Here is an 18,344-nt window from a genome sequence, read left to right on the forward strand (position 1 = left end):
ACCAAGAGTTCTGTTAAAGACTGACCTTCATTCTCCTGGCTTGAGATGTTTGGGAGGCTGAATTACACAATGGAGATGGATTAGAAATATTGCAGGAGTAGAATCTGCTGGACAGGGTGGCTGAATGTGCACATTTTATATCTCATTATATTAAACTATGCTTGAGTTACACCAGTGCAGCCTGAGTATGGCATAGGATGATCATGGATATTTTGTAGTTCATAGGAAAAAATCCAAGTTGTTGAATCCAAGTTGTTGAAAATAGTCTTATACTATTTTTTCCCTTAAACATTAGTGTCTTCTACCATATGTATGTTTTGGGAATCTAGTTTGAAATATCTCGTTAATTGTAAAGTTATACTAGGCCGGGTGCAGTAGCTCACGCCTATAATCCTAGCACAGCATCATTAAGGCTCATTACCTTTTGGTTAAAATGAATTTCTGTTGTTGTTAGTGAGTTTGGCCTTGTTCTTCTAAATACCAACAGTGTCTGAGGATTGGGGGGTTGATGGTAAAAGGTGACATGGATCTAATAGTGATACTTAAGAGAAAGCTCTGTGATAATGTGTATAAAATATAGAGCAAAGAGGATAAAGGTGTTGAATGATCAAGAGTTGTGATGGCGTACCACATTTGGAATGTTTCAATATGTGTGTATTTTTTTGTAATAATTTTTTTGTCATAATGGAAGTAGTAAGGTTAGCCTTAGCCTTCATGATCCCTAATGTAAAGGAATTAGTCAATATTCTCCAATTGAAATTTGAAAAATAAATCAGAAGGAAGTGTAATGACTCTATACAAAAGGGAGTCCCAATGGCCAAATTTGGGACACTATGAGAAGCAAATAGTGACAGTAATGGATTATAACCCCTAGGGAAGAAAATATCCATGAGCCCATACTGATGTAAATAAGTATTTGAATAAATAAGTAAAAGCAGGAGAAGAGACAGCTCTTTGTTACTGTAGAATTCTAATTAGAAAATGAAGGAATGATGGAAATAGAAAATCACCAACAAGCAAACACCACAGTAGTAATTGTTACAGGCAAGAATCATCAATGGATGCCAAAATTAGTAGATGAAGGTATGATGAAAAGTATCATAATAGATCATGTCATCAGGATATTTGCACAGTCTCAAAATATCTCCCTCACAAAATTAACTATAAAGGAAAAATCAGTACTTGATAGTAAAGAAAACTGGTGATACCAAATTAACCAGATCATCAAAGTTAACATCATTAGTAATAAGACATGTCAACATCATGGGTCTCCTGATATAATGTGCTGAGAAAGAGACATTTCTGGTATTCTTAATTAAACATCAACCATATCATCAAAGTTAACATCATTTAGTAGTAAGACATGTCAACATCATGTGTCTCCTGATAATGTACTGAGAAAGAGACATCTCTGGTATTCTTAATTAAAAATATCAGACAGACTCAAATTTAAGGACATTCTACAAAATAACTGGCCAGTGCTCCCTGAAAGTATTGAGGGTGTGGAAGATTAAGAAATGCTCCAAAACTGTCACAGATTGGAAGAAACTAAGGAAATGTGATAACCAAATGCAGGGTGGGATTCTGGAATTGATCTGGACAAGAACAACAAAAAAAAGGTATTAGGATGACTGGTGAAATTTGAATATTTAGATAATTTTACCATGGTTATTTTAGATGCTAAATGACGGGAAGCTGGGTAAACACATAGGGGATCTTTGAACTGTTTTTTTACATAACCATTTTTACTCTAAAATTATTAAAAAAATTCAAAGTTTAAAAAAAGGAAGCATAGCTTTTGAAGTATTTTTTTTTGTGATCCTGAGAAAGGGCTATCAAATTATGATTTAAGAAAAAATCTTTTAGGCTGGGCATGGCAGCTCGTTCCTGCAATCCCAGCACTTTGGAAGACTGAGACGAATGGATCACCTGAAGTCAGAAGTTCGAAATGAGCCTGGCTAACATGGCAAAACCCCATCTCTACTAAAAATACAAAAAATTAGCTGGGCATGGTGGCACATGCTCGTAATTCCAGGTACTTGGGAGGCTGATGCAGGCAATCTCTTGAACCCGAGAGGTGGAGGTTGCAGTGAGCCGAGATCGTGCCATTTCCCTCTAGCCTGGGTGACAGAGTGAGACTCTCAAAAAAAAAAAAAAAATTTTTATTTTTCCTGTTTAAAGATTTACTCTTTATGAAGACCCTCATACCTCTTAAGTGATATTTTGTATGTATTGGATCACTAGTAAAAGTTGAGGCAGTATATTTATTAGTTGGAGAAACTTTAAAGCACACACATACATAATAGCTAACAAATAAATGGATGAGAAGAGATAAAATGGTAACTTTTATTTTGATTTATTTTATTTTTACAACAGGATCTCACTGCGTCACCCAGGCTGGAGTGCAGTGATGTGATCATGGCTCACTGCAGCCTTGTCCTGGGCTCAAGGATCCTCCCACCTTTGGCTCCTGAGTAGCTGGGACTGCAGGCATGCACCCATTATGCCCGCTAATTTTGGTATTTTTTATAGGTCTGGGTCTCGTTGTGTAGCCCAGGCTGGTCTTGAACTCCTGGGCTTGAGTGATCTTCCCCTCTCGGCCTCCCAAAGTTCTGAAATTATAGATAGGAGCCACCTTGTTTGGGCATAATTTTAACAATTTATTCACCTTTATTCCCACCTGAATTTTGTTTATATTCCCAAGATGGAGTGTACTTTATCAGTGTTTAATGTTTCATGATTCTGAATTTAAGTAAATTAGAATTTTTGGTATAAGGAAAGTTGTAGGGAATAGAATATTTCATGTATGTTTAGCAAAATAGAAAAATTGTAGTAGTAGCTTAAGGAAGTTAATCTTTGTGAAATTTAAATTGTAGATTCTCTCTCCCCCACTTTTTTCTTTCCTGTGACCTTAAAAATTCTTTAAATTGTTACTTTTGGTAGGAGTGAGGGGGTGGAAGGGAATGGCAAGGGTGTGTTTAAAAGTCTAGTCAGAGCCACTATTAGAGCTATGGATAATAGTGTTATCTAAGCTGAGTATATTCAATACTTTTGTCTTATCTTAAAAGGAATTTATTAGGATTTAAAAAGAAAATAAGGAATTTAAAAAATCAAATTAAGGCAAAAAATCTCTACACATTTTTCCCTCACATGTGTGCCTTTACATTTAGATTATAAAGTCAGCCCCCCTCTCTACTCCCATGGATTAGCTAACTGTCTTTCCTTTTTTTATTTTTTGATGGTAAATACTGGATAATGAATGCTGTTTTTTATATGTTACGTACTTTTTTCATAATTGAAATTGGTGTTAGAGGATTGGATTAAAAAACAGGAAACTTAACATTTTAGATAATTATAATGTAAGCAGGAAGGTTTTTGCCGTTTTCAATAATAAAGACATAAATCACTTGTTTTCTGTATTTTAAGATACTTTTCCTGGTATTTAATGTTTTCAATAATAAGTTGCATTTAAGGGCCCAAATGAAAAAGAAAAGAGCAGGCAAGGTTTTGAATTACTAATTTTGTAAAATAAAATGAAAAATGTATAAACATACATGTGTGGACTAAACCTAATTGACAGTCATCCATTTCTTTATATAGAAGCTATTTGAATTCTACAAGGCAATAGTTTCTGATTTTTTATTTCTCTAAGCTGCTTCATGCAGTCTTAACAAACTCCATTTCCTTTTAAACACAGTCAAATTTATTAGGGAATATTTTGTCAAATTGATAAAAGTAGTTCTCTGCTACCTGACTTCAAACTGTACTACAAGGCTACAGTAACCAAAACAACATGGTACTGGTACAAAAACAGACACATAGACCAATGGAACAGAATAGTGATCTCAGAAATAAGACTGCATGTCTACAACCATCTGATCTTTGACAAACCTGACACAAAAACAAGCAATGAGGAAGGGATTCCCTATTTAATAAATGATGCTGGGAAAACTGGCTAGCCATATGCAGAAAATTGAAACTGGACCCCTTTCTCACACCTTATACAAAAATCAACTCAAGATGGATTAAAGACTTAAATGTAAAACCCACAACTATAAAAGCCCTAGAACAAAATTTAGGCAATACCATTCAGGACATAGGCACCGGCAAAGATTTTTTGACAAATACATCAAAAGCAATTGCAACAAAAGCAAAAATTGACAAATGGGATCTAATTAAACTAAAGAGCCTCTGCATAGTAAAAGAAACTGTCATCAGAGTGAGCAGACAACCTACAGAATGGGAGAAAATTTTTGCAATCCATCTGACAAAGTAGTCTAATATCCAGAATCTACAAGGAACTCAAACAAATTTGCAAGAAAAAAAACCCATCAAAAAGTAGGCAAAGGACATGAACAGACACTTCTCAGAAGAAGACTATTCATGCAGCCAAGAAACGTGAAAAAAAGCTCAACATGATCATTAGAGAAATGTAAATCAAAACCACAACGAGATACCATCTCACACCAGTCAGATGGCAGTTATTAAAAAGTCAAGAAACAACAGATGCTGGTGAGGCTGTGGAGAAATAGGAATGCTTTTACACTGTTGATGGGAATATAAATTAGTTCAGCCATTGTGGAAGACGGTGTGATGATTCCTCAAAGACCTAGAACCAGAAATACTATTTGACCCAGCAATCCATTACTGGGTCTTTATAATAGAATATAAATCGTTCTATTATAAAGATACATGCATGCATATATTCATTGGAGCACTATTCACAGTAGCAAAGACATGGAATCAACCCAAATGTCCTTCACTAATAGACTAGATAAAGAAAATGTGATACATGTACACCATGGAATAGTCTGCAGGCTGTGAGATCATGTCCTTTGCAGGGACATGGATGGAACTGGAAGCCATTATCCTCAGTAAACTAACAAAGGAACAGAAAACCAAACATTGCATGTTCTCACTTATAAATGGGAAACTGCACAATGAGAACACATGGACACAGAGAAGGGAGGGGAACAACACACACAGTGTGCGGGGAGGGAAGAGCATCAGGAAAAACAGCTAATGTATGCTGGGCTTAATACCTAGTTGATGGGTTGATAGGTGCAGCAAACCACCATGGCACATTTTTACCTATGTAACAAGTCTGTACGTTCTGCACATGTATCCTGGAACTTAAAATAGCAAAAATATTTATCGATCTAAGTTACATCTTTTAGTTTTTGTATTGAAAAACTGCTTCATGAAATGTATACATTTTCTGAATGACTGGAAATGAGTTTTAAAAACTCATGAGTTTAAAAAATCGAAATACAGCATCATAAAATGCCAAGAATTGAATTAAGGAAGAATTTGATAGCATTTCAGTGTTTCTAATCTTCATTCATATCTGATCCCCATCCTGTTTTTGTGGAGCTGTAAGAAATTGAAAAGCTTTAGGGCAAGCACTTTCTGTGTGTCTTGCTTGCATTTGGGGTACCACAAGCTTCAATTAGAATCTGTGTGCTTAGACATATGGGACCTCCTAACCTAATGGTCATCTGAGACTTAAGTTGGAATGGGTGAGAATTCCTATCTTGATTCTGTTTTCTCTGATGTGGTTTAAATCTACATCCCACAGTTAGAGAAAACTCTGTGGGAAGCAACATGCTAAAATCATTTCACTTTAAATGTCATTGTTTCTACTTTATGTATTCTGGGATGTTTGGGGTTTTTTTTTTTTTGTAATTATAAATTCATATCTTTAATTGTATTCATAGAATGCTTGTTTTGAGTTTAGTATATTTCCTTCATATAACCTCATGGTTATAATCTTGGCTTCTGGTGTCAAACAATTGCAGCCGTGGGCAGGTTACTTCACCTTAACCTTAGGCTTTTGGATTTCACAGCCTTAAAATTTCACAACACAGCGGGCATTGACATTTGTTCATCACCTATTTATTATACCAAGTTAGCATGTTAAAATACACATAAACTTGTGAGGCACTAGCTTCATTTAAGAAAGGATATTTTACTGTCATAAAAATAGGAAAGTCATAGAAACAAATAGAACTTTGTTTTGCTATATTCTGGGTTTGTTTTTTCAAGGATTGATGGAAATTTCACATGGGTGGTTATGGTAATATTACCAACCTCCTATAATTGTGAAGATTAAATACATTAATGTAGGGGTACACAATCCTTGGGTCACAGACTGGTAGCAGTCCATGGCCTGTTAGGAACCAGGCTGTACAGCAGGAAGTGAGTGGTAGGTGAGAGAGCCGAAGCTTCATCTGTGTTTACAGCCAGTCCCCATTGGTGGTGGTACTGCCTGAGTTCCGCCTCCTGTCAGATTAGCAGCAGTGTTAGAGTCTCATAGGAGCAAAATCCTATTGTGAGGTGCGTATGCAAGGGATCTAGGTTGTGCACTCCTCATGAGAATCTAATGCCTGATGATCTGTCACTGTTTCCCATCACCCCCAGATGGGACTGTCTAGTCACAGGAGAAGCAGCTCAGGGCTAATGCTGATTCTACATTATGGTAGGTTGTAGAATTATTTCATTATGTATTACGATGTAATAATAGAAATAAAATACATAATAAATGTAATGTTCTTGAATCATCCCGAAGCCCCCACCCTGGGGAAAAATTGTCTTCCATGAAACTGGTCCCTGGTGCCAGAAGGGTTGGGGACCGCTGCATTAATGTATATTAAAGTTCTTAACACAATTTCTGGCATTGAATGTTCGATAAATATTTACTCTTCTTCTTACTGTTTTTCAGTAGTTGATATTCATTACTTTTACTTTTTCCCATAGATAACTTTTCATCATTAGTTTAATGACTAATTCACCAAAGTGATTTTAATAAGTTGATTTGATAGACTTGTTTATAGCATAGATTGTATTAGGTTTGCAGGTTGCCAAGAACTGCACATATAGGGGCTTAACTCTGGGCTTTTTTTAATACAATAAAAAATCTAAAGGGAGACAGTGCAGATGCTCAAGAATGTAATTTAAAGAAACTGGCTGAGTCTTCTATTTAGCAAGCAGTTTTAGTCTTCAAAGTCACAAAATGGTAGGTAGCCCCAACCAACAGGAAAGGAGAGGGGTGGGTGTGAAATCCTTTTCCTGGTGTTTTGTCTTTTTATTTTGAAGGAAAGCCCTCTCTAGATACTTACTATTGGCTAAGACTGTGTCACCTCGTACTACTCTCATCCACAAAGGAGGCTGGAAATTTGAGTATTTTGCTTTTAAGCCTCTGTAATACAGAAAGGCAGGAAAGAAAGAGATTAATGGGTGTACTACAACAGATTTACAAGAAAAAAACAAACCCATTCGAAAGTGGGCAAAGGATGAACAGACACTTTTCAAAAGAAGACTTATATGAGGCCAACAAACATATGAAAAAATGCTGATCATCACTGATTATTAGAGAAATGCAAATCAAAACCACATTGAGATACCACCTCACGCCAGTTAGAATGATGATCATTAAAAAATCTGGAGACAACAGATGCTGGAGAGGATGTGGAGAAATAGGAACACTTTTACACTGTTGGTGGGAGTGTAAACTTATTCAACCATTGTGGAATACCGTGTGGCGCTTCCTCAAGGACCTAGAAATAGAAATTCCATTTGACCCAGCAATCCCATTACTGGGTATATACCCAAAGGATTACAAATCATTCTGTTATAAAGACACATGCACACGTATGTTCATTGTGGCACTGTTTACAATAGCAAAGACCTGGAACCAACCCAAATGCCCATTGACGATAGACTAGACAAGGAAAATGTGGCACATATACACCATGGAATACTATGGAGCCATAAAAAATGATGAGTTTGTGTGCTTTGTAGGGACATGGATGAATCTGGAAACCATCATTCTCAGCAAACTGACACAAGAACAGAAAATCAAACATGTTCTCACTCATAGGTGGGTGATGAACAATGAGAACACATGGACACAGGGAGAGGAGCATCACACACTGGGGTCTGTTGCGGGGGGCAAGGGAGGGACAGTGGGGTGGGGGGAGGTCTGGGAGGGATAACATGGGGAGAAATACTAGATGTAGGTGACGAGGGTCGGGGGGTGGAGGCAGCAAACCACATTGCCATGTGTGTACCTATGCAACAATCCTGCATGATCTGCACATGTACCCCAGAATGTAAAATACAATAAAAAAAAAGATTAATGGGTGCTGTGAGCTGATGTATTTCTTCAATTTACTTTGCATAGAAAATAGATGATTGTAATAAGCTTATGCAGTGATCTCAGGAGACTGCTTTGAAAGTCTTATTGAATTTTAGAGTTATAATACTGTAGCTACAGTTATGGAATACAGATATATTCAACTTCTTGGTTCACTTATTAGGTGTATGATTATTAATTTTTTTAACCTCAGGCTCATTTACAAATAGGGATAAAAATACTAGTGGGTGAACTTTACATATAAATATTATAAAACACTATGTAATGTAAATATTATCATTTCTATGGTAAATGGGTTCTAAACATCACATCTGTTGATTTAAGCATGTTGGCATATGATATATTTTCTAGATTGGTTCCTTTTGTTTCAGATGTACTCTATTTAAAATATTCTGGAAATTTCTTTTTTTTTTTTGGTGCTCCAATTGTATGTACTGATATGTTTACTTGTTGTAATACTTTGTCATTTTTCTAGGACTTCAGTGTTTCATTTGTCATTACTCTCAAAAGCTGAATCATCACTTCTTTTTAGTTTGCTTGCTTGCTTGTTTTTTGAGGCAGAATTTCTGTTGTCTAGGCTGGATTGCAGTGGTGCAGTCTTGACTCACTTTCACCTCTGCTTCCTGGGTTCAGATGATTCTCATGTCTCAGCCTCTGGAGTAGCTGGGATTACAGGTGCCTGCCACCACACCCAGCTGGTTTTTGTATTTTTGGTAGAGATGGGGTTTTACCATGTTGGCCAGGCTGGTCTTAAAGTCCTGGGCTTAGGTGATCCACCCACCTCAGCCTCCCAAAGTTCTGGGATTAGAGGTGTGAGCCACTGTGCCCAGCCAAATCATCACTTCTCATAAATATATATTTTTATATAAAATATATTTATAAAAGCTAGTTAAGTAGGGTTTTGCACTTTGTCAAATTTATACTTCCATCATAACTTTATGTCTTTAGAAAAATAGCTTCATATTGGTTGTTATACAAGACTAACTTTGACTCTAAAACTTTAAGAATGCGTTATGTGCTGTCTATAAGGTAGGACATGTGATGTGTTATGGACTTTTTCTGATAACATTCAAAATTTATATACATAAATTGCTCTTAATATTTTGTAGTGAGATCAGTTAAACAGAAGCTAATGGCCAGAAATGTTGCTGGTAAGAGTCGAGCATTTATCATCTTTAAATAATCTATGTTTCATAAATTGTTTTCGTGGGACTATAACATATGCCTCAATTTGGAGTCTAAGTTAGGACTTGGTATTTCTTTAAAATCAATTAACTTGAACTATATCTGTCAGTCCCACTAAACTGAGAATTTATTGGGCTGGGACTTAGTGTCCATCTTTTTTTTTTTTTTAATTATTTTATTTTATTTTATTTTTGAGAGGGAGTCTTGCTCTGCTGCCCAGGCTAGAGTGCAGTGGTGCAGTCTCAGCTCACTGCACCCTCCTCTCCCAGGTTTGAGCGATTCTGCAGCCTCTGTCTCCCAATGTAGCTGGGACTGCAGGCACCCACCACCACGCCCAGACAATTTTTGTATTTTTAGTAGAGGCGAGGTTTCACCATGTAGGCCAGGTTGATCTTGAACCCCTCATCCCAAACTGTCTGCCAACCTCAGCCTCCCAAAGTGTTGGAAGAATTACAGGCCTGAGCCACTGCGCCCGGCCCATCTTTAAAGCTCAGTACTTGCTTAACCTCTTAGTGTAGAATTGGAGCTGATAAATGTTTGATGGCTTGATCTTGCTTTCCTGAGAGTTTTAGACTTGGTGGTACGGGGAAAAAGGTACAGTTGAACATTGAACAACATGGGCTTGAACTCTGTGGATCCACTCATACATAGACCGCTCCCCTTTTCTCCCCTCCCTCTTCTCGTCTCTTTTTTTCCTTTCCTTTCTGAGATAGGGTCTTGCTCTGTCTGTTGCCCAGGCTGGAGTTTAGTGGTATCATGGTGTGATCACAGCTCATTGCAGCCTCAACCTCTTGGGAGTAAGCTATCCTCTCACCTCAGCCTCTGAATAGCTGGTACTACAGGTGTGTACTACCATTCCTGTAGCTAATTTTTTTTTTTTTTTTTTAGAGATGGGGTCTCGCTATATATACTGTCCAGTCTGGTCTCAAACTACTGGGCTCAAGTCATCCTCCTGCCTTGGCCTCCCAAAGTGTTGGGATAACAAGTATTGGGATTTTAATAAATATATTGAAAAAATTTTTGGAGAATTGCCACAATTTGAAAAAAAGCTTGCAAATGAACTACATAGCCCAGAAATATACGCTATGTAAAAATTATGAAAAATGAAAAAGTAGGTATGTCATGAATGTAAAATTATGTAGGTACTAGTCTATTTTATTATATATGACCATAAGATATATACAAATCTGTTATAAAACGTTAACATTGTTCAAAACTTATGGACACTTACAGATTTTACATAGCTCCATTTGAAATCTAGAGAAATGTAAACAAATGTAAAGATGCAGCATTAAATCATAACTGTATAAGATTATCGTGCTTATGGTACCGTAGTAATTTTGTAGCCACCTCCTGTTGCTGTTGTGTCATGAGTGTGATTACTCATCTCACAATGAGCAGTTTATCCTCAGTAAATTGCATATTGGAGTAAAAAGTGATCTTTTGCGGATCTCCTATATTTTTCACCATTTTTAGTGCAATACTGTAAACCTTGAATAACACCGTGGGACCCATACAAAATGCCACTGGTGATGCTGGAAGTGCTCCCAAGAAGTAAAGAAAACTCATGATATTATAAGGAAAAGTTGAATTGCTTGCTTTGTGCCATATTAAGGTCTGCAACTGTAGTTACCCAAAATTTCAGACAGGCAGTTCATCATGCAAATATTATTTTTATTATTTATTAAACAAATTTAAGATATTGATAAATACAGTACTGTAAATGCATTTTCTCTTCCTTATGATTTTAATGGCATTTTACTTTAGCTTACTATGTTGTAAGAAAACAGAATATAATATACAAAATATGTGTTAATCAGGTGTTTATGTTATCAGTAAGGCTTCTGGTCAGCAGTAGGCTGTTAGTAGTTAGTTTTATGTGAGTCAAAAGTTATATGAAGGTTGGCACCTCTTGTATCTGAGTTGTTCATGGGTCAGAAGTTACCTACTTCATGGATTAAATTTACTCACTGAGTCTTAGCAAGATGGTTTTTGGCTTTTGTGATGGAACACTTAATTGATGTTTATCTTTTCTTATGCTGTAAGTGTTAATTCCCTCATAGTTTGCATATATTCTATAAAAAGGATCTTGTTGCCTGCCTTGGTGGTTACAGAAATTTGTGTTTCACTGCCTTCTGGTTGGTTTACCAGTTTGTAAAAGTTAGTCATGCCAGGTTAAGTATTTTATTTGAGTTTGAACTCTGTGTGTATGTGAGTGGGATATGGGTTTTTATCATTTTACTTTTGTTGTTGTTTTGTTTTGTTTTGTTTTTTTGAGATGGAGTTTTACTCTTCTTGCCCAGGCTGGAGTGCAGTGGTGCGGTATGGGCTCACTGCAACCTCCACCTCCTAGGTTCAATCGATTCTTCTGTCTCAGCCTCCCAAGTAGCTGGGATTACAGGTGCCCACCACCACGTCAGTCTAATTTTTATATCTTTTAGTAGAGATGGCGTTTCACCTTATTGGGCAGGCTGATCTTGAACTCCTGACCTCAGGTAATCTGCCCTCCTGAGTCTTCCAAAGTGCAGGGATTACAGGCCTTTGTTCTTGTCGTTGTTAGTCGTATTAAGTTTTTCTTTCCTGGATTGTGTCTTGGACTCTCGATGAGAACTTCCAATTGATTTCGGGGCACAAGATCTAATAAGTCAGCTGGACGAGGTGGCTTAAGCCTGTAATCCCAGCACTTTGGGAGGCCTAGTTGGGTGGATCACCTGAAGTCAGGAGTATAGGACCAGCCTGGCCAACATGGCAAAACCCTGTCTCTTCTAAAAATACAAAAAATAGCCCTGTGTGGAGGCAGGAGCCTATAATCCCAGTTACTTGGGAGGCTGAGGCAGGAGAATCACTTGAACCTGGGAGGTGGAGGTCACTGTGAGCCGAGATTGCGCCATTGCACTCCAGTCTGGTTGACAGTGAGACCCCATCTTAAAAAAAAAAATTAAAGAAAAATCTAGTAAGTCTTATGTAATTACAAGCCTGTAATCTTTTTGCTGAAGATGTGTCTTTATGCAAAGAAGAATGAAAAGGAAGAGACTCATTCCAGCCTAGTTTCCCTGTTATTTAAAAACAACTAAGACAAAGCTCTTTTGTCTATCTTGGTTATTTTTTCTTCCTAAATATAGCCAAGCAAGGACTAGGACTTGTAGTAACTCTAAGAAAGTATCTCTTGATGATCTTTACAAATATACTCTGAGGGCAAAAAAAAAAAGTTTATTCCACAAATAGTGTTATTAACATAACTTTGTAAAATTTCTTAAAGATACTATGATATAATAGATATTATTTATTGTTTATCTGTTGATGTTCATCGGGAATGGTTTTTCTGGATCATACACTTTTGCTTATGGAAGGACATATTTTTGTCTAGGTTGTCTTCAGCTTTCTAGCCTAACTTTCTTGAAACTGTGTCTGTGGTCTTTATCTAGGTTTATTTTTTTTAGAAATCTAGAGTTAGATGAGAGGTTTTAATACAGTTTTCTTCCTAAATTAGGCTTTTGTTACTAAACCACACACAAACAACTATGAGATTTTAAAGCCCATCAGATATACCACACCCCAATACTTGGCATATATTAGGTGCTCTGCTCAATAAATCTGCATAATCAATCAATCAGTGAATACATTGATTTAGTTTACAATCAAGAAATATTTTCCTACTTCTTTTATTTAAACATGATTGTAGGCATATTATATAAACCTTGAAATTAGATTCAGAGATAAGATTGTTACTCTTTATTAAGTTGTTGACATTTCCTTGTGTCAAAACAGAAACTTGCATGAGTTTATCATCTGTTTTCTTTGTAATGTGCTATGGAATTTTTTTCAGTAGCTGCTACTTCTTGGAAACCACAAAGATAAACAATTAGCTGTTATAATCTGTGCATCTATGGCAATTAATTATATCAATATATGTTAAGAAAAGAGTCTGTTCCAATTGGATTTTGGTTGTTAGATGTGAAGTTACTTGCTTGAGAGCATTTGCTTTCATTCAGGAGAGACACTGACCACTCAGAATTTGGCTACAGTATCTTGCCAGTGATGTTAAGTATAACTTTGTTGAAAAACACTAGTGAAAAACTTAGTGTGTCTGGTATCAGAACTCAGCACTTCCCAGTAGAAGTGTTGCTAGTGTTTATTTTCCTTTAGCTACTTGTCCATAAATAACTGGGGTGATATTTGAAAGTATAAAAATTGATTATCCTCAATTTTTATGTTTTTTATGAAAACATAATTAATGTTTTTTTGGAAAGGATTGAATACTATTTAAGGCTTCCTTCAAACTTACTACGTAGCATTTTACCCATCTGTAGTCGTGATTTTTTTTATTTTTAATTTTTTGAGCCAGAGTCTCACTCTTGTTGCCTAGGCTGGAATGCACTGGTGCAATTTTGGCTCACCCCAACCTCTGCCTGCTGGGTTCAAGTGATTCTCCTGCGTCAGCCTTCCGAGTAGCTGGGATTACAGGCATGCACCACCATGCCTGGCTAATTTTGTATTTTTAGTACACATGGGGTTTCTCCATGTTGGTCAGGTTGGTCTTGAACTCCTGACTTCAAGTGATTAGGCCTCCCACAGTGCTGGGATTACAGGCGCGATAAAGGAAGAGAGTTAAACACAGTCAATTTTCAGGAAAACAACAAAAAAATAACCTATCTCCAAATTGATTGAAACAAAATACAAAATAGCATAGGAGAGAGTGATTCTGGAAATCTTTGAAAGCCCAGTGTAAAGCAATCCATCATTCTTACCAAGCTGGGTGAAATTTTTCAAAATAAATTAGAAAGTCTCACCAACACAACTTAAAATCTTTTTTTTTTTTTCTTACATATTTTTACAGTTTTCTTATATGTGAAACTGGTGAAATGGTTTTGATTGTAAAATGTCGTTTATTCTATTTCCTGTTCAGGTTAAAAAAAAAAACAACCTGATCCCTCCCTATCATCTCACTCAGAAGATTTTAAGACTTTCTCAGAATTTTCTTTTTAACTTACTGGATAAACATTCCTCTCTGCTGATTGTGAAAATGACTGTCTTAAAAGTGTTTACAGGAACCCACACTTATCCTTTTCCCCCTCTGTTTTTAGGTTAGGTCATAATTTCAATTTCCCTTTAGTTTTACTTTTCTCAGTTGATGATAAGATCAAAGCTACAAGAGGAAAAATGCTGTTGTAGACCTGTGTATTTAGGATGATCTTTTAGAGGAAAACACCCGAGCCCTCATTTCTCAATGTCAAGTTGAATCCCATTCATGTGGATGGTAATTGTCAAGAATCATATTTGTAACCACAAAGAACAATAATCTCACACTGTCTTCTGGGTTAAATGCTCCAGTGTTTGAATTGATTTTGTAGAGGTAACTGGTTCGAGGATGAAAACATTTGTCTGTGTGTGTGGTTTTTTTCTTTTTCTTTCTTTCTTTTTTTTGAGACAGAGTTTTGCTTTTGTTGCCCAGGCTGGAGAGCACTGATGTGATCTCGGCTCACTGCAACCTCTGCCTCCCGGATTCAAGTGATTCTCCCACCTTAGCCTTCTGAGTAGCTGGGGGATTATAGGTGCGTACCACCATGCCCAGCTGATTTTTGCATTTTTAGTAGAGATGGGGTTTCAACCACATTGGCCAGGCTGGTCTTGAACTCCTGACCTCAAGTGAGATCCGCCTGCCTTGGCCTCCCAAGTGCTGGGATTACAAGCATGAGCCACCACGCCTGGCCTGTCTATTTGTGTTTTATGGTATTATATGCATTCTCACTGTCACCATTCTCAGGACTTTACCAATGCCCCATAAAAAACACACCTTTTGATTTCCTCCCTTTTTACCTATGTTAGTAACTCATTTAATGCCATGTTCCCCGCTTCTTGAAGCTTCTTCTAGTCACTTCGTCTAAAGGTTGAATTTTTCTTTATCCTGTCACTGCTTTTAGCTTGTGCATTTCTTTCAGGCATTTATTCCTTGGTAATTCATAATTTCATAGTTATTAAGTATACATATCTCATACTTTTTAAACTGCAAAATTTCTCAAAGGTTAAACTACCTTAATGACCTTTATGTCTCCATGGCATTTTATAATACCTTAGCACTTCATAAAATTCAAATGTATAATGGGAAGTGTGTTTGACATTCTCATAGTAATAGAGTAAGCAATACTAATGGGGGATATAGCTCAGTTTGGTACAATTTTAAAAGTTTAATTCTAAGACAATTATTTTTATTATTTGAATGTAACATTGTTCAGGCTTGTCAACTATTTTAGGAGTCAAAATTGATCTTAGAATTGCCTGGTTAGGTGATAGGAATTCAAATTTTACTTAGTCACCATGATTTGTGTAAGTTACAGAAGCAAGTCAAGAGCAAAGCCCTGGATTCTAGGCACGGTGTTCTGAATCTCTATGCCCTAGACTTCAGTTTATTGCCTTGGATTATATTTAGGTATGTATATATATGTTTGCTTTCCTTGGATTTTGAACTCTCTGTTTTATACATGTACTTTATAACCTTTCTTTTGTTAGGATATAAATGCTTTAAATTGTGCATTTGTTTCATCTAGTAAAATCCAAGAAGAAAAAATACTGAGACTAATAATGTGTTAATTTTTACATTACTGTCAATCTAATAGTACATTTTGGGACCTAATTATAATGAGGAAGAGTAGCTGGGTTAGAGGGACTGGTGTACTATTCAATTACTCTCCATGTGACCTTGGCAGTTTTCATTGGATCTTAGTTTTCTCATCTGCAGAATGGGATACAATGCTTTCCATACCTATTTACAGGGTTAAATAAGTTTAATACATGAGAAAGCACTTCACAGTGGAAAAGTCTACATGAATGTAAAGTATTACTATTGCTGACATAATAAACATATTAGTGTCAGTAGAAATTGTGAGTCATTTATAAAGATAATAGTCTGTGATCTTCTTAATATTTGACTAGTAGTGTTTATAGAATTATCTCTCTTTTTGGTCAATACAAAGCAGTAAAACCATGTTTTCAAATTATTATTTGGTTACGCAGGTTAATACTTATGGATTATTTTAGAAGTATAGGCTTCATGTTGAGTTTTGTAAAGAGCTTTTTCTTTGTTAAAACATTTTCAGACTTCAAAGAACCATTGTGTTAAACTCTTTTACACCTTCAAACTTCAAAGAACTATTGTGTAAAAACTCTTTTACACCAATGTATCTTTAATAGTTTTGATCATTTTATTTAAAGAAGCTGATCCAAAAGTTCTTCACTTTCAAGAGCGGCAAAGTCTTTCCATATGTATGTATGTATGTTACACATATGGAAAGACTTTGCCACTCTTGAAAGTGAAGAGTGTGTGTGTGTGTGTATATCTACATATACACACACACACACATATAAGGGTGTGTGTGTGTGTATGTGTGTATACATATATATATAAATGTTCTATTTTAAGTATGTTTTTTGGCATACATATTTGTAGAAGAAAAGATTTGTAATGGTATGATATGAATGGATACATTCTTGAGTATTGAAATCTGTCATCATTCTGTGTTTAGATTTGAGTGCCAATATGTGATCTTAGATGTGGAGCCAGAAACTTGCATAGAAATGTAATAAGAAATCTTATCGCCATTTCTTTGAAGAATTTAAAAAGGAATTAGAATTGCTTTCATATTATAAATTCTCACCATTGAAAGGTGCAATAGTAAATGAATCTTTATATTATGCCTCTAATTATCTTTTAAGAGTCACTTTTTAAAATATATCCCTTTTGAAAAGTGCCACACTGATGATTTCAGGTGGCCTGTCAGTCTAATAATATATAATACTTGTTTATTTTATATTTAGGGAGCACATATCTCAGAACAGTTCAGGAAAGACATAGAAAAGCAATGTCATTTATAAAGTGTCTGTTATGTGCCAGAAACTCAGCTAGATGTTTTCTCATGTTTTATTTAGTTCTAACATCAACCTAATAAAGCAGGAGGTATTATTATCAATTTACCAATGAAGAAACCAAGATGCAGGGATTAAGTAATTTGCTTAAGAACATGTAACTGTCTGATTTCAAAGTCCCCATTCTGTCCACTCTACTCCCTCTATAATAAGAGCAGGTATAAATGCCTATATTGTTGTTAATAAAGACTTTTACAAAATGAAGTTCTAATTTGCTTAGGATGTTTTTCTCTTTTTTGAGACAGTGGAAAGGGGTCCAGATACAGACCCTGAAAAAAGAGGGTTCTTGGATCTTGGGCAAGAAAGAATTTGGGGTGAGTCCACAGAGTAAAACAAAAGCAAGTTTATTAAGGAAGTACAGGAACAGGCCAGGCGTGGTGGCTCATGCTTGTAATTCCAGCAGTTTGGGAGGCCGAGGTGTGTGGATCATAAAGTCAAAAGATTGAGACTATCCTGGCCAATATGGTGAAGCCCTGTCTCTACTAAAAATAGAATAATTAGCTGGGCATGGTGGTGTGCATCTGTAGTTCCAGCTACTTAGGAGGCTGAGGCAGGAGAATCACTAGAACCTGGGAGGTGGAGGTTGCAGTGAGCCAAGATTGCGCCACTGTACTCCAGCCAGGTGACAGATCGACACTCTGTCTCAAAAAAAAAAAAGTACAGGCATAGAAGAATGGCTACTCCATAGAGCAGCCTTGAGGACAGCTGGCTGGCTATTTTTATGGTTACTTATTGATTATATGCTAGACAAGGGGTGAGTTTTCATGAGTTTTCCTGGAAAGGGGTAGGGATTTCCCCTAGAACTGAAATGTTCTTCCCCATTTTAGACCATATAGGGAAACTTCCAGACATTGCCATGGCATTTATAAACTGTCATGGCACTGGTGGAAGTGTCTTTTAGCAATCTAATGCATTATAATTAATGAATAATGAACAGTGAGTACTACCAGAGGGTTTTGGCCTGCTTCTTTACCTTGTCTTGTTATATCAGCAGGGTCTTTTTGACCCGTATCTCCTGCCGACCTCCTGTCTCATCCTGTAACTAAGAATGCCTAACCTCCTGGGAATGCAGCCCGGTAGGTTT

At 36.4% G+C, this 18,344-nt stretch overlaps 1 protein-coding gene and 1 long non-coding RNA gene across 9 annotated transcripts in view; both read left to right on the forward strand.

The window, feature by feature from the left end:
- The window catches only part of LOC135277781 (uncharacterized), a 223,434-nt gene that overhangs the window by 59,721 nt on the left and 145,369 nt on the right, over positions 1–18,344 (forward strand). The window lies entirely within an intron of this gene.
- Positions 1–18,344, forward strand: part of LOC135268135 (rap guanine nucleotide exchange factor 6-like) — a 141,204-nt gene that overhangs the window by 5,669 nt on the left and 117,191 nt on the right. The window contains exon 3 of one of the 7 annotated variants that reach the window (XM_064383761.1): positions 14,793–14,892. The exons of the other annotated variants lie outside the window; for them this stretch is intronic. The gene's annotated coding sequence lies outside the window, so the exon portion shown is untranslated. The remainder of the gene's footprint in view (positions 1–14,792; positions 14,893–18,344) is intronic. 7 annotated transcript variants of the gene reach the window in all.

Source organism: Aotus nancymaae, unplaced genomic scaffold (genome assembly GCF_030222135.1).
Source record: "Aotus nancymaae isolate 86718 unplaced genomic scaffold, 86718_ANA_hifiasm-v0.15.2.pri h1tg000033l, whole genome shotgun sequence".
Classification (NCBI taxonomy): Eukaryota; Metazoa; Chordata; class Mammalia; order Primates; family Aotidae; genus Aotus; species Aotus nancymaae.